At 34.9% G+C, this 14,932-nt stretch overlaps 1 protein-coding gene across 7 annotated transcripts in view; it reads right to left on the bottom strand.

Annotated features, from left to right (window-relative positions):
* Ghr (growth hormone receptor) overlaps positions 1-14,932 on the bottom strand; it is a 284,924-nt gene that overhangs the window by 177,703 nt on the left and 92,289 nt on the right. Inside the window, exon 1 of one of the 7 annotated variants that reach the window (XM_004848566.4) lies at positions 113-459. The exons of 4 other annotated variants lie outside the window; for them this stretch is intronic. The gene's annotated coding sequence lies outside the window, so the exon portion shown is untranslated. Of the gene's footprint in view, positions 1-112; positions 460-14,932 lie in introns of those variants that run through there. 2 more of the 7 variants (XM_021261447.2, XM_021261446.2) reach the window with 2 other exon arrangements.

Below are 14,932 nucleotides of genomic sequence, written 5' to 3'. Positions count from 1 at the left end.
GTTACAAAATTTATATCTAAAAATACAAAAGCAAGTGAATATATTTTGGGGCAGACCCAATGATCAGCATTTGTATTAAAGTTAACAATAAATAAGAGAAAGGAATACTAACCAGTAATCCTGCAGATATTCTTGAAATAGAGGCTGGATTTTCATATGATTTCCTCCTGGCTTTATATCAGAACTTTTCTACTTTCCCCTTTTTCATTCAGCTAGGTATGCAAGATTACAATGCACTCATCTATAAAATCTACCTGAGAGAGTAGAATTGAAGGTGGAATCACATGAATTGTCTTTATCGTTACTTCGTTGTCTTAATCTCTAATTTATAGGTCTTGATGCTTTGATACAACCTTCATAAAACCTCCTAAACCAATCATATTCTCTCCCTCTCTCTCTCTCTCTATCTCTCTCACATGCACACACACACACCACACTTGGTAGATTAAATCGCATCAGACCATTGCCTCACATTACAAATCTCCTTGATCTTTGCCCGGCGCTTCTTTGGGTACTGCCAGCTGAAGTGAAGGCCAGGCCTGGGCTGGAGTCTCATGAGGTCTACGATAACTGAGGAAGCCAGGTCCACTGAGGAGAGGGGTGAGCCTTAGAACTCAACAAAGACATCTGGAAAGATTGAAGACAGTGATTGGGTTATCTGAATCTAATCTTGTTGCAAGAACAAAACCAGAAGTGTCACACAAATGGATGTTCACTTCTGTCTCCCTAAAGAATCTCAAGGGTCCAGAGTACAGAAAGCTGAATATTTTTTAAATGAAGGATAAATGGGCAAATGAATTGCACAAAGTCAGTATTGGTTGGAAATCCTGGCACACTTAATTTTACTGCAAACATTTAACCATTTTTTATATAAGTGGTGTTAAAGTAGTAGACCAGAAAACCTTTAGTATCTTCTACATCGTAATTGTTCTGAGCCCTTGTACCTACTCCCTGGAGTCCTACTCAAACATGGTTATTTTGGTCACTTGGGCAGGAACTCATAGCACTTACATAATGAAGTTTGGTTTCTTTTAAATTACTTTGTAATAGTTCAGAAAAAAAGATCACAAGTCAAACTGAAGGTGCAAAAATATTAAGTACTTGATGAATTTCATACATCAGCAGCACGAAAACCAAAAGGACTGTTTTCTTGGCCTGGAAGCTTTGCCATTTTTTTTTGTACCTACTCACATGATTAGAACAATTATGCTGTTTTCCCTCGAGTATGGACTAGGTTGCTGTACCTGCAGGAATATGTGACTAACGTTTCTATGTGTGATCAACAGTCAGCACAAAAAGATTTGTGACAACACACATGATTTGTGACTGCTGCTAGAATGAGCATGTCATTTTGCTGGTTACAAGACTCCATCTGCCTGGCTAGCTTTCTTATGTTTGTATGCACTGGATCATTTTGTGACATCAATGCATACAAATCATTTTAAGATAAGAAACCTCAAAGGGGAAAATTCATTTGAATGGTTTAGTTAATAAAAACAAATTGGAGAATTTCACTGATGCTGAGTTGTGGTTAATTTGATTTGAAATAGTATTTTGAGTGTACAGAAACTGCCTGCCTCCAAGATACCCCCCTACAGCACATTTCCAGGAGTTCATAAATACTTGGTTTCTAGAATTTGCAGTACAAGTAAAAATCATAGGAGTTATCTGAAGATTTCCTCTATCTCTCTGCCTGTTCTATCTTATTTCCATATTATATTTCTGGTATCTTTTTATTCTACTCTTTTTCCTTTATCCCCTCTACTGATACTGCCCAAGTCTGAGTCACCATTTTCGCTTCAATTTGAGAAATTGCCCCCTACCACCAGGTCAGACTCTCTTAAATCCATTGTTCACATAAACTCACAAATGGGAAACACAGTTGCCATTATGACATCCCTCTAAATAAAACACTTAAATGATTTTCTTTGTTCATTGGATTAATACCAAGATCCCTAACTAAAATGTACTAGCTTCCTCTAATGTTTACTCTCCTCACTTTAGATTAGCAACAGTATCAGTAAAAGGTGATATTTCGCAGCCACCAATGGATGTTGATGGACTGGGAATCTAGACCTGTGAACAATTCTTTAACTCATTATTAAGTTAAATATCACTGGATAATGAGAATTTATACATAGGCAAAGAACCAAAAAACTAGTGATTTTTGTGATCAGACAGCCTAGATCTCTAAGGCTTATCCTTACAAAAGAAAGATCTTTTTCTCTTCACTTTTTTCAGGGTGAAATGAAATAGGAGAGAGAAAGAGTTGCATAAAGACTTTTGTAAAGACATAACCTGAAAATTTACCCTTGATATTCATAAAGAGAGAAAATATACCCAAATGCATGAGATGTTCTGATATGGCTTTTTATGAACCTTAAGAGATACCTTTTTCTTTTCCAAGAGAGGAATGGAGTCTATTAGTATGCTGAAACCAGAGGTATCTTGCAATGATGGAAGTTATCAATAGTTTTTATAAAGAGAATTACTCTTAATAAAGGAATTAGAGTCCTTGTCAGAAATAGTAGTTCGGTCTAATAAAACAGCAGGCGATGCTCTGTCCCATCTTACCTCAAACCACAGTCCCAAAGCTCAAGTTAGTCATATTTTATCAAATAAAAATAGTGGTTATAGTAAGAGAATAAGAAGTGAAAGACTGTAATAAGAGGAACTTGAGCTATATCATTTTTGTATCCTCTCCCTACAACCCAATTGCACACTGACCAATGTACTCTGAGATAATGTTAGTAGGCCAAACATGAGACTTTCTGCTTAAAACAGAATTTGTGTGTGTGTGTGTGTGTGTGTGTGGCACCAGGGATCGAACTCAGGACCTTGTGCTTGCAAGGCAGGCACGATGCCACTGAGCTAAATCTCCGGGCCCTTAAAACAGAAATGTAATCATATACAGTCATATTTACATAAAAAGATGGGCTAAATCAACAGTGGGAGTACACAACGCTTATTTACAAAATGATCATTTTCCACAGAGCCAATTTTGAATTTTTTTACTATACATGCATAATACATGCTTATATAGATGTTTAAGGAAGTATGTATATATATATATATATATATACACACACACACACACACACACAAATTATGGATTCTTTTTAAAATATAATTTCTAAAAAAAATTTCTAAAGAAAATAGAAAACAGACTCCATATAAAAAGTTGTTTATTTTTTACTTTTTTTTCCCTGTTAACATTAGAGTCTCTTATGCACCTGCCAAATATATTGCTAGGTTTTCTAGGAAATGGTGCTTTCAGCAATTATTTGTTGATTCAAGTGAAATTAACCTGGCTCAGCAAATATTAACTTATTAGTTTGAAATGAAGTTCTGATACCAAAGGCTGATTCATATCAACAGAAAATTCTAGAAATCAAATGCTGGGTAACCTAGGTAAATCCTACCAGCTTAGAGAAGTCACAAGGGAGAGGAGTGGGAGCTTGGGAAATTGCAAAAGAATCCCTGATGAGAGAGAGAGAGAGAGAGAGAGAGAGAGAGAGAGAGAGAGAGAGAGAATGAGAGAATGGTTGGACATAGCAGCAAAATCTGTTATCTTATAGAAAATCACCATTATATGGAGTTAACTGGAAGCATTATCTTTCTTATTGGCCAAAGAAGCATAATATCCCTCCAATCATATCAAGATGAAAACAAAATAAAAAACTACAAACACAAATTTTAATAGTGGCAGCAGTTAATATTCCATCATATGCCTTTTACTGACCATTCAGAACAATGCTTTTCCAGCTGTGAGTCACAAACTAGGCTGTGAAATCAATTTAGTGGGTCAAAACTAGCTTTGTTGTTTTGTTTAAATGAATGGAGTAAAATTATCAGTTTCTTCACTTGAAACTTCTTGATACATGTATATGTCTATGTAGACATATTATCTTATAATTTGATGGTCAAAAATGTATAGGTCACTGATATAGGCTGCTTCTAGTATTTTGATATTATAAATGATGTTATGATAAACATCTGTTGGAAGAGAAGAACAGAAATTTTGCTGTATTTCCATTTATTGTTTAATGGCTGGTTCCCAGAAGCAATATTGCTGTACAAAATGTAGAACATTTATGAAATTATTTTTGTTGCTATCACCGAATTGCTTTCAAACTGTCCTAATTTAGACTCAGACCAGATCAGCAGAGCACTTCAATTTCACTGTTACAATTGTTAGCAAAATTTTTCTTTTCCTCTCATTATTGGTAATTTAATGAATAAAACAATTTGCTGTTGTTTTAATTTACAATTATTTGAAAATTAGGAAGGCTGAATATTCCTTGAAACATTTGTTGTAAACTAGGTATTTCCTCCCACTTTTTACTGGACTCTTCCTTTGTGAAATTCTTGCCTTTTTTCCTTCTACTTTTTATACATATTTTAAAAAGAAAAATATCCTCATTATTCTGTAGAGATGAAGGGATAGAAGGAAGAGAAAATGGTATGGGACATTTAATCATTTTTGTCTTGCCTGGCTGACATCAACCTGCCTTTAGGCTTTTATTTTTTTCTTGATTTTTTAGACCAGCTGCCTGGTAAGAGAGATTAATCTTAAAATAACTTTAAAATAACCAGTGCCAGGATTGTTGGCCAATGTGGCGCTGCAAGTTTGTACTTTGAACTTCTTCCTTTGTGCCAAGCACTACAACAATAGGTTTATTTTACTTTTTAATATTAACATAGTAGTACTGAAAGATTTGAAACAACAGTTACAAGCCATAGAAGGCAGATTAGTAAGCTACAATACTTATAGAAATAATAGAAGGAGAATATTTAATTTAACTGCAAAGAAAAAGTTATTACTGGTAATTTTAGAAACTTAAGGAATGGGTTGTGGTTCCAGATTAAAATAATCACTGAGAAAAGTCTAAATAAAAAGTACATTTACCAGAACATATCAGAATATAGAAAAGCTCTAAAATAAGAGGAAAATTACCTACTAAAGTACTCAGAGTGGTAGAATACTTTTCTTTAGGAACAACAGATGCCAGAAATGAATACTTTTATTTAAAATGTTAGAGACGTCACCATTAACTCAGAATTTGATACCCAACTAAACTATCACGAAAGACTAAGTAAATAAAAAACGTCCTGCCTTAAGACTTTCATTTAAATAATGACTAAGGCTTTAAAAAAAAATAGAAGTTAAGAACCCTCTTAAATGTATGGTAAAATTCTCTCTGGTTAAAAACCCCCACAAAAATCCCTTCTCCTAACTATTCCAGTTATTACCTCTAAAGTTATTGATCCAGTCTGTCTTTCTTTCTTTCTTTCTTTCTTTCTTTCTTTCTTTCTTTCTTTCTTTCTTTCTTTCTTTCTTTCTTTCTTTCTTCCCTTCTATGTTCTTTTTTCTTTGTTTGTTTGAGACAGACTCTCACTTTGTAGCCCAGGCTGGCCTTGAACTTGTGGCGATCTTCTTACCTCAGCCTCCCATGTGCTGGGATTACAGGTGTGCACCATCAGTTTGAAATTTGATCTAAATTGAAATTTCTTGAAAAATTGTTTCTAATCCTGTATTCATCATTTGCCAGTTTTTAAAAAGCCACTCAAGTTAAAGCTTAATCTCCATCACTCCAGTGCGTAGCTTTTGCTGTGTCACCAGTGACTCCCACATTGCTTACTGTTAGCAGTGTGGTTAATTCTTAATCATCTTATTTGACCTATCAACAACAGTTGTGATAGTAGATCACTTCTCCCTCTTTAAAACACTATCTAAATTGTATGTATTGCCTACCATTTTCCATTAATTCTTTCACTTCACGGGGCATCATCTTAGTATACTTCTCTGTGTCCTCTTTATTTTTCCAACCACTTACTAATGAAGTACCCACAGCAATTCTCCTTTGCCTCTCCTTTATCTATCCACACTCCCTTCCTAGGGAATTGAAGTATCATGATATCAGTGACATATACAAAACGATGTTCAAATCAATGCTTCATTCCAGACTTCTTCCACGAATGAAGGACTCATTTATCCAATTTACTAAATTTATTATATAATAATTACCTTCAGTGTTTGATAAGCTCTCTGAAATGTATCAATTCTTAAGCAAACTTTTGATTTTATTCTCCTAAACGGCTCATTCCACAGTCGGGCATTTCAGTAAACACTGCCTTCATCTCTTTATATTCTCAAGTGTTTCCCCCATTCTTTCACTCATATCCCAGAACTGATGCTCTACCAACTAATTCTCTCACATGCATCTTCAAATTATATACAGAATATGATTACTTTTTACCGTGTCTCTTCATCTTCCTCATCCAAGCCAATAATGTTTCCTATCTGTAGTATAAATTTCTTAATCTTGTCTATCTGGTTCTGTTTTTGAATCTCCTTATTACCAGCACCCAAAATGATCTCATTAAAACAAGAACATGCAATTTCTTTTCTCAGAATTCTCATATGCCATCCCCACACTTACAGTACATGACAAGGTGCTTATTGTGGCCTGAGAGTCATACCTAATTTTCTCCACTATCTCTGCCTCTATCTACCACCACACTCTTCATGTTCTTTCTGCATCAACAAAACTAGCCTCTTTGTATATTCTTCTTTTAAATTTTAATTAATTTTATTGGTACATTTTAGGTATACAATATAATGACATTCATCATTGGAAAATTGCACCTTTATATAATCTTTCTTGGTCCTAGTTCTTTAAGGTTTCTCCACACTGATTTCCACAGTGGTAGCACTAGTTTACACTCTCACCAGAATTGGAGCAGGGTTCCTCTTTCCCCACAGCCCACCAGCATTTAGTTTTGGTTGATTTCAAGATAGCAGCCATTCTTTTTGGGGTGAGGTGGAATTCTAGAGCTGTTCTCATTTGCATCTCCCAAATTACCAGTGATATTGAACATGTTTTCTTTTTTTTTCTTTTTTTTCCCCCATTAAGTTTATTGGTACATTTGTGCCATAAAATACAGTTACATTCATCATTGGGATCTTGTACCTTTACATGAGTATCTTGGTTCTTATTTTTTTCCCCTTCCCTTGCCCTCCCTTCACCCCCTCCACCCTTCCCTATTTGCAAAGACCTTGTTTCCATTTTTTATCCTCTTCTCATATTTTTTCCTTTCCCTTTTTTCCCTTCCCCTACCCCTCACAATTCCCCTGCTCTTTTAGAACTTTTCTTCTTGTTACACAGTATCAGTTATACATTTTTTAAATTACAATATTAAGATCTAGGAGACATTACCACAGATTTTACAGAATTTAAAAGGATATAGAAAGCATATTACAAAATTCTTTTTTGAAATAAATTTGACAACTTCTAAGAAGTACCTTGGAAGACAAATTAATGAAACTAACTCTGGAGGAAATATAAAATTTGAATAGCACCTATTAAAGAAAGTATATTCCTAGCTTGAAAACCTACCTATTTGACAATAGCAGGCAGGCTCATAAACATTTTAACTGATAAATTATATCAAACAATTAAAGCAGAAAAAAGAAGGACCACTTCTCCCCTCATTTTAGGAAATCAACATTGTGCTAATCCTAAAACTGGATAAAGATAATAGAAGAAAAAAGTATGAACATAGATAGAAATTTGTTTAACAAAACAAACTATTGGAAGTCAGATCTGGCAGGATGTAGAAAGTGGTTTTGTTATAGGGATGGCAGTGTTGGTTCAGCATTGGAAGATCCACCCCCAAAAGTCATCATTTTAACAGAGGAAAGGAACGAGCCATATGATGCTGTCACTAGTTGGAGAAAAGGTATTGGACTAAATTCTACAGCTATTCATGGTAAAAGCTATCAGGAGCCTAGAAGTAGAACAGAAACTTCTCAACAGATTTAAAGACAGGTACTCCATACTTCCAGCGAGAATGCCTTATATAAATGGAGAAGATACAATGCTTTCTCCTTAAGGTGGGGAACAAGGGCAAATATGCTTACTCTTTATCTGTCCATTAAACTTTGAAACCTAGTCCCCACCAAAATAGTCTGGCAATAAAATGACACAACTAGGATGGCATTGGCAAGGTAGAAGCAAAATCTTTATATGTAGATGAAATGATCATCTACAGAGAAAATACTAAGAAATCTCTAGGAGCCCCTAAAACTTGTACTTGAATTTAGCAGGATTAGAAAACACAAGGTATATATAAAAATTCAGGTCTGTGTATACTTGCTATAAATGAAGAATTGGATATTGAAATTTAAAACTTATCTAGGAGTACAAAGGACCTAGAAAAGTTAAAAATAAAAACAAAAACAAAAACAATGTTGGAAGATATTTAGTATCTAATTTTAAGACTTCTTCTAAAGCTACAGTAATCAAGGCAGTGTTGGTGTAAGGAAAGACATATAGATCATTTGAATAAAACAGAGAATCTAGAAATAGAACCACACATATATGGTCCACTGAGTTTTGAAAGATTATTTAACATTAGCATTTTATAGAATATAAACTCAATTCAAGAGCTGAGGAAGAGATAGTGTTTTCAAATTGAACATTTTTTCATATGTATATTTGCTATTTCTACTTCTTTGTCTGAGAAATGTCTGTTCATTTCAGATGCCCATTTTTGGATTGGGTCTTTAAATTTGGGAGATCTAATATCTTTAAGTTCTTTATAGATTCTAGAGAGTAGATCTTTGACTGAGGAACAGGAGGTGAAAATTTTTTCCCACATTGTGAGTTGTCTCTTCACACTGTTGGTGGTTCCTCTTGCTGTGCAGAAGCTTTTTAATAAGAAGAGATCCCACTTGTTAATTGTTTGTGCTAGTTCATGGGCAACTGAGGTTTTGTTCATAAAATCTTTTCCTACGCCCATGTCTTAAAGAGTTCTATCTAACCTCTGTTCCAGCCAGTTCAGCATTTCTATTTTACTATTTAGATCTTTAATCCATTTCAATTTTAGTTTAGTGCATGGTGAGAGATATAGGTCTAGTTTTCATCTTTTTCAAGTTCAAACCCAACTATTTCAGCACCATTTATTAAAGAGGCTATCTTTCCTCCATGAGGGTGTTTGGCTCCTTTGTTGGGCTGCGTGCATCTCAAGTTGTTTCTGCATTTTCTAATCTGTTCCACTGGTCTTCAGGTCTGTTTCTTTGTCAATACCATGCTGTTTTTATCACAGTAGGTTTGTAGTATAGTTTCAAGTTGAGGGTTGTGATACCCACTGCCATGTCTCTGTTGCCTAGAATTGCTTTTGCTATTCTAGGTCTCTTCTTGTTCCAAATGAATTTTTGGATTGTTTTCTCAAGGTCCATGAAGTATGCTGCTGGAATTTCTATTGGGATTGCATTGAATCTATATAGCAGTTTTGGAAGTATGGCCATTTTCACTATGTTGATTCTTCCTACCCAGGAGCAAGGGATGTCATTCCATTTTCTGATATCCTCTTCAGTCTCTCTTTTCAGAGTGCTATAGTTTTCAGAGGAGAGGTCTTTGATTACTTTTGTTAGTTTGGTTCCTAGGCATTTCAGTTTTTTGGATGCAATTGTGAAAGGAATTGTTTGCCCTATTTCTCTTTCAGTGAATCTGTTGTTCATGTAGAGAATGCTATTGGTTTTTGAGTGTTGACCTTGTATCCAGCTACTTTACTGAATTTGATTATTAAGTATAGAAGACTTTTGGTTGAGTTCTTGGAGTCTTCTATATACAGTATCATGTCATCTGCAAATAATGACAATTTGACTTCTTCATTTCCTATTTTTATTCCTTTTCTTTCTCTTGTCAAATTGCTGTGGCAAATGTTTCCATGACTGTATTGAACATGAGTGGTGACAGTTAACATTCTTGTCTTGTTCCTGATTTTAGTGTGAAGGATTTTAGTTTTTGACCATTTAGTATGATATTGGCTGTTGGTTTTTCATAGATAGCTTTTATCAGATTGAGGTAGAGACCACCTATTCCAATTTTTTGTAGGGTTTTTATCATAAATGCATGTTGGATTTTATCAAATGCTTTTTCTGCATCTATTGAGATGATTATATGGTTTTTGTCCTTGGCTGTATTGATACAGTATATTAAATTGATTGATTTGCATATGTTGAACCATCCCTGCATCTCTGGGATAAATCCCACTGGATCAGGGTGTATGATCTTCTTGATGATCTTCTGCATTCTATTTGCCAGTATCTTATTGAGCATTTTTGCACCTAAGTTCATTAGTGAGATTGGCCTATAGTTCTCTTTTTTGGTTGGATCTTGCTCTGCTTTGGGGATCAAGGTGATGCTTGCTTCCAGGAATGAATTCGGGAGCATTGCTTCCCTTTCAATTTCATTGAAGAGTATAAACATTAGTGACAGTAGTTCCTCTCTAAATGTTTTGTAGAATTCAGCACTGAAGCCACAGGACCTGGGGTTTTCTTAGTTGGTAAGTTTTTAATTATGTTTTCAATTTCATTGATTGATATTGGGTTGTTTATAATATTTTGGTCTTCTTCATTCAACTTTGATAATTCATATGTATCTAGGAATGTGTCCATTTCTTCTGTGTTTTCCATCTTATTGGCATAAAGGTTCTCGAAGAAGGTATTGATGATTCTCTGGATTTCTACTGGGTCCGTTGTACTTTCATCCTTTTCATTCTTCATTGCGTGGATTTGGGCTTTTCCTTTCCTTTTTTCTGACAAGATTGGCTAAGGGTTTTTCAATTTTGTTTATTGTTTTGAAGAACCAACTCTTGGTTTCATTGATTTTTTTGTATAGTTCTCTTAGTCTCCATTGCATTGATTTCTGCTCTGATCTTTATAATGTCATCCCTTGTATGAGCTTTTGGTTTGTCCTACTCTTCTTTTTCTAGACTCTTGAGGTTTAGCATCAGGTTGTTTAATTGGGCTCACTCTGTTTTCCTAGTATGAGTATTTACTGCTATGAATTTCTCTCATAAGACTGCATTCATTATGTTCCATAGAGTCCAATATATTGTATTGTCATTGTCATTCAACTGTAGGAACTGTAGGATTTCTTCTTTAATTTCTTCTATGACCCATTGATTATTCAGAAGTGTGTTGTTCATTTTCCATGTGTTTATGAAATTCTTGTGGTTTCTTTTGCTATTGATCTCCAATTTCATCACACTATGGTCTGATCCTATACAGGGGATAACTTCAATTTCTTTGCACTTACTTAAGCATGTTCTATGAGTGAGTATGTGGTCTATTTTGGAGAACAATCCATGTGCAGCTGAAAAGAATGTGTATTCTAAGTTTGTGTGATGGAACACTCTGTAAACATCTGTTAAGTTCATTTGTTCAAGAGTTTGGTTGAGTTCTAGTATTTCTTTGCTTATTTTTTGTCTAGTTGATCTATCTATTTTTGACACTAGGGTATTGATGTCTTCCCCTGATATTGTATTAGTGCTTATTTGATTTTTTATGTTCTTTAGTATTTGTTTTATGTAGTGTTTGGTGCATATGTTTATGATTGTCATCTCTTCTTCTTGGATTGTTCCCTTTACAAGGATGTAGTGTCCTTCTTTGTCTCTCTTAATCAGTGTTGGTTTGCAATCTACTTGATTTGCAAAGAGGATAGCTACTCCTGCTTTTTTTCGTGTTCCTGTCACATGGGGTATTGTTTTCTACCCTTTAACTTTCAGTCTATGAGTTTCTTTTTGAATTAAGTGTGTTTCTTGTATGCAGCATCTTTTTGGATCTTACTTCTTGACCCATTCTGCCAGTCTATTTGTTCTGATTGGTGACTTGAGACCATTAACGTGGATGGTTACAACTGATACATATTGACTTATCATTGTCATTACTTTTTCTTTTTTCTGGATTCTCCTCCTTTGTGTTTAATTTCTTGTTGTGCACAATGGATTCATTCTGCTGGGCTTCCTCTGGTTGTGATCCTCATTGTCTTTTCCTAGGATATTGTCTATAATTTTTTTGAGTGCTGGTTTGGTATTCATGAAGTTCCTAAGGTGCTCTTTGTCGTGAAAGTATCTTATTTCTCCATCAATTTTGAAAGATAGTTTTGCAGGGTACATCAATCTGGTTGGAATCTGTTTTCCTTTAGGACTTTAAATAAGTCACTCCTAGCTCTTCTTGCTTTGAAGGTTTGCACTGAGAAGTGTGGTGTGATTCTGCTGGGCTTCCCTTGGTATGTGATTTGTTTCTTTTCTCTAACTGCCTGTAGAATTTTTTTTTCTGTTGGGTTTCTGGAATCTTAACAATTATATGCCTATGTGTAGATTATTTTTGATCAAGGTTGGTTGGAGTCCTGTATGCCTCACTTATCTGTATGTCAAGTTCTTTTCCCCTCCTTGGAAAGTTTTCTGCCATTACTTCTGTGAACATTTTTTAAAATGTCATCTACATTTTCTCCTCTTTCTTCACTGACTCCAATTAGTCTTACATTATTTTTCTTTGCATTGTCTAACAGCTGATGGATTGATGTTTCATGTTCCCTTACTACTTTAAAGAAATTTTTCTTTTCCTCATCACCTATTGCAATCTTATCTTCTCTGTCTGAAATTCTGTCCTCACATTGGCTCATTCTGCTGTGTAAACTTTCAATGGAGTTTTTAATCTCCTGGAAATCTGTTTGCATCTGTTGTATGGATTCCATTTGTTTCCTATATTGGGATTCCATCCTCTCTAGATTTATTTATCATATGCTGCACTAAGGGCACAATATCTGCTGTTATCTGAGAAATTATTTCTGTTTTCATTTTTTCCAGATCCTCTTTTGTTGTCAGTTCAAGGACTCCAGGTGTTTGAGTATGAGATTGTTCCATCTTGTTTCCTTTTTGGTTGCTTTAGGTGATCTGGGAGTCTTGTTTTCAGACTTGTTTAAGTGTCTTCTCATTTCCATAGGAGGGTTGGGGGGGAATGTGTGCTGCTGGCATCCATGTGGCTCACCTCCTCAGTGCCGAGGTCAGTGGTATGGCAGCCCGAAAGGTTCACCTCCTCTGCACTGGGACAGTTCTGCTCCTTGGAACTGGGGGCGGTGGTTTAGCCTCTTTGATTATTCTGGTAGAGTGCTGCTCCCTCTGCCTAGGATAATTTTCTCAAAGACTTCTTCAACTATTTATTCAAATGTTATCTTATATGTGACAACACAGATAAACTACAAACTTTAAACTATTTTATTTTTTCTCAAAGGCTTTAATCTCTATTTGTTATATGATATATTTACTTGCTTACTTTTTCACTCTCTCTTCTCTCAAATGTCAAATATGTGAATTCAAAGAGTTTATCTATTTTGTTCAGTGCTGTATTCCATAGCACCTACAAAACAATAGAAGGCCAATAGGAGGTATGTAATAAAGATTTATTAGGTGTCTAAATACATAGTTTTTTGAAAAATGACAAAATGTTTTGGCTAATTCAAGTATTGTTTCTAAGAACAATGTGGATCACATTTCCTATTAATCAAAATAGTGTAAATAAATTCTAGGCAATACAAAACAAGGAAAATGTTAGAGATTGTCTCAAAGACAAGTGAAATGTGCTAAACTTTCTACTTTGTCTGAGAGAAGAATAAAATGTGTGAAGTGAGAACACTGATGTTGCCTGATGGGGAGTGGGCAAGCTGACTGAGAGGTGGATGAAGTCATGTTTAGAGCATGAGCCCTGGCAGTGTGGTTACAGCCTTATGTTGCCTTCAGAGACATCTGGGGAGGGACATATATACCAGAGAGGAGTGGGAAGACCATGCCCCACTGGAGAACCTCAGAAGGAAGGTAGAAGCTGAGTTGGATTATACAGCTAACAAAAGTGACAGGTAGTTTAGAAACAGGAAAAGGAGAAGTTTAAGGCTTATATTCTATGAATATGTAGAAAATGGAGAACCTCTTTTCCTAGATAATTAGACAATTCTCATGAAGTTGATTTGAATTGGAATTTTTTTTTTACTTTATAATGTATTAAAGTGATATGCATTCAGTAGGTCTTATATGTTATATGTTGCATTTTGATATTTTCCCAGGCTAGCAAGGAGAGCAGGGGCAGCAGACCTCAACTCCCTGTCAGCCACATCATCACCCTTATACCGTGGAGTAGGTCGGGCTTATTAAGTACATTTTGACTTTACATTTTCCATAAGTTGAGAAACATCTACAGTATATTATATTTTAAATAAAAGGAAAGTATTTTGCATTGTTAGCTTCTCAAAGAAATATATTTGGAAAGTAATTACTTTTAACCAATACTAGTAAAAAGCAAGTCTGTCAATATGTGCTTTAGTTTAGAGAGGGAGAGAGAGAGAGAGAGAATACATTAACATCTGAAATACAGTAACCATCTGATTCAAGTAGTTTAGATCAGGAATATAAGGACATTTTAATATCAGATTTATTGATATAATCTGATTCATATAATCTATTTCAAAGAGGCAACAAAATGGTTATTTTAATACACCAAAAGAACCATTGTTTATAAATCAATACTTATAGTCAGTCAGGTGTGGTGGTGCATGCCTGTAATCCCAGCACTTAGGAGGCTGAAGCTGGAAGATAGATGAGAATCTGAGGCCACAGTTGGCTACACAGAGAGTTCCCATCCACCTAGGAATACATAGTGAGACTCTGTCTAAAAAAAATTAATTAATACTTCTAATCAACTCTTTTAGTAAACTAGAAATAGAATGATTTTCCTAACTTGACAAAAGCTTATTATTGCAAAACTTATGCCTAACACCAAACTTAAAGTGAAATTTTTGAAACATTCTCACAAATTATGGTATGCAAGATCAAAATGTTAGCATAAACATATAGTGTATGTGTTTACATGGTATAGTACTTGATTGGGAGGCAAACTGAGATCAATACAGAGGGGAAAACAAAAAACACCTAGCAAAGTCCAAAGCACATATTGGATCTTAGTATACAACAGGGAAGGATTACAAACAATGGAGAGAGAATCAACTATTTAATAGTGTTGGGACAACTAATTTATCACATGTGAAAAATAGGTCTATATTTTATGCCATGCATAAACATAAGTAAACTT

The sequence above is a fragment of the Heterocephalus glaber genome, unplaced genomic scaffold (assembly GCF_053883595.1).
Source record: "Heterocephalus glaber isolate CG9 unplaced genomic scaffold, H.glaber_assembly_v1.0 deba00001538, whole genome shotgun sequence".
Lineage (NCBI taxonomy): Eukaryota > Metazoa > Chordata > Mammalia > Rodentia > Bathyergidae > Heterocephalus > Heterocephalus glaber.
This window is presented reverse-complemented; position numbering and strand designations above follow the sequence as displayed.